At 41.9% G+C, this 2,353-nt stretch overlaps 1 non-coding gene across 1 annotated transcript; it reads right to left on the bottom strand.

The window, feature by feature from the left end:
- Window positions 1-417: 417 nt before the first annotated feature.
- Window positions 418-489, bottom strand: Trnaa-cgc (transfer RNA alanine (anticodon CGC)). The gene has a single exon. It is a non-coding gene; the product is annotated as a tRNA-Ala (tRNA).
- Window positions 490-2,353: the final 1,864 nt, after the last annotated feature.

Here is a 2,353-nt window from a genome sequence, read left to right as displayed (position 1 = left end):
ATACTTTACATAAACATAAGTATGTTTTTTTTAGATGAAACACAAACTGGACCAAATCACCCCGCATCAAATTTTAATGCCCAAAAATCATCTCTTTTATTTTATCATATATTTGGTAATTTGACGCTTGATATAATGATTAAACATTATTGTTTGAAAGAAAACAAGTGTAGCTCAGTATACAATGTGACATTTTCCATTTAAACCGTATTGTTTTGGAAATATTAGACGATTTGCTTAGGGGGTCCAAATTCCTCCCAATTCCCCTACTTCCTTGCTGTCGTGGCTGAGAGCAGACAAATAACCGCAAAGAGGAAGGAATAAAGAAAATTTAAGTAACAAAAACTCAAAGAACACTTTCTGGTGAAATGAATGGTCACCGAAAAAAAACAAAAACAACAACAAAATAAACCCTCTTGGAGATGCCGGGGATTGAACCCGGGACTTCTCACATGCGAAGCGAGCGCTCTACCACTGAGCTACATCCCCGTCGAGAAACCAGTCCACCAAACCTAAACTGTATCGGAGCGACTCGTGCAGCCAATCGAGAAAAGAAAGAATGAAAACAAAAGAGGCAAAATAACCCATCAGCTGTTGTTAGTAGCAATGCTTCGTGCATCAGCTGATACCCACTAATCGGATACCGCTAGAGCAGTTAGCGTGAGGAGCGACGCATGCGTTGTTCGCGCGTGTGTTGTTTCTAAATATAGATTTAAATGGCCACCACTATCATTCGAGTGAGTGTATGGCACGGCATGGAAGATATGAATGACGTACAGCAGGAGTTTCGCTCTCGCGCGCGAAAAGGTTCGGAACATGGGTTGCATTATGAGAGGGAAGAGAGAAGAGAGGGTTGCACCGCATTTATTGCGAAACGGTAAACAGCAGCCTTAAAAACAGACACAGGAAAAAAGCAATGTTACCCGTGGGAATGCCAATCAAATGACTGAGTGGGTGCGGTGGCAAAACCAAAGGGGTTTTCACCCTTTCAGAGTTGATTCTCGATATCGGTTTATCGGTGACAGATACTTTTTTGTTGTTTTTTTTTTGCATCAGCCTAATGAAGATTACTCTTTTTCGTTAATTGAATTTGAAGGCGGCCCGCCATTAGCCCGTGTATAATTGCATTGAGAGCGGTGTCTGATTGTGATAAATAAGCCGAGAAGCCTAGGTGCGCGGTTCAAGGCAGACTGAGCGACAAACGGAGTGCTGTAATAACCCACTGTGTGTTAATGGCTCCAATTGGCAAAACTAATAACGCGCAAGCGGTTGTAAAATCCGACTGGTTCCATTACCGGACGGAAATAATCGTTCCCTCGAGTGGAACAGAAATTCAAAAATATTCGCATAACGATGCACAAGAAGCTGCTAGTCTCTGTTTGCTCATGTAAAAAGAAAAAGAGACGAAAATATACCGACAACGGAACCGTGGCACAGAGCGGAGATTAAAATTTGCGCTCGATCGCATCTGCACACATTTTCCATCCTCCAGCATGAAAATTACATTCTGTTATTAAGCCTCACTATCAAGACAAATTTTCATCCCTGCGAAATGTCGTTCGCACGAGGCAGGGAACCCAGGGAGGGATGAGTTGGCGCAGGCAGAGTTCCGTCAACCGTCAGCGAGTTGTCATGGCATTGAGCGGAGGTGGGAAACGGATGGAATCGGATCGCTGCTGCCGCCGTTGCTGCCATTATAATTACATTAATAATATTCGGTTCATCGTCTCACGCGTTCGGTCAAATTAAGGCGTCAGGGAGAAAAATGAGCCATTTTTTTGTTCCGAATGGCGGCACGTTTCCACGATGATTGGTGCGGGGGAAGGACAGGATGGAAACCTTCTTTATCGAAGACCAAAGTTTTGTGAGCATATAAAGAGTAGCAGTTGGACCTTCCACAAGATCATTCAATTATTTTCGTTTAGAGATTTTGTTACACTGGCCACGGTGATGGGTTTTGTTTCGATATTCCAAGTTAATTTTTATCAAATTTTTCAACGAAAGTGTCATTTTACCGATGAATTGCGCCAGAAGTACCGCCTTCTCACGAAAGAACTTAATAATTATGGGGCCAACGTTGCATATGTGATTCATAAGTGCCGGTGGCTCATAGCTTTATTTAGATTTAGCCATTCTGTTGAAACAGAAATTTGAACTCAACAATGAAACATTACAGGTAGATCTGATTAGGAAAAGCATATCCAAACACCGAAACATTGCCAAAAATATCTATATACAGTCAACTCTCCCTAACTCGATATCCAAAGGGACCATCGAGATAGGGAGGTATCGAGATACAGAACATTTTTTCCTAATTTTTTTTATGTCTCAAATTGTCATATATTAGGGTAAG

This window comes from Toxorhynchites rutilus, chromosome 1 (assembly GCF_029784135.1).
Source record: "Toxorhynchites rutilus septentrionalis strain SRP chromosome 1, ASM2978413v1, whole genome shotgun sequence".
Classification (NCBI taxonomy): domain Eukaryota; kingdom Metazoa; phylum Arthropoda; class Insecta; order Diptera; family Culicidae; genus Toxorhynchites; species Toxorhynchites rutilus.
The sequence above is the reverse complement of the archived record's forward strand: the minus strand, read 5'-3'. Positions and strand labels throughout refer to the sequence as shown.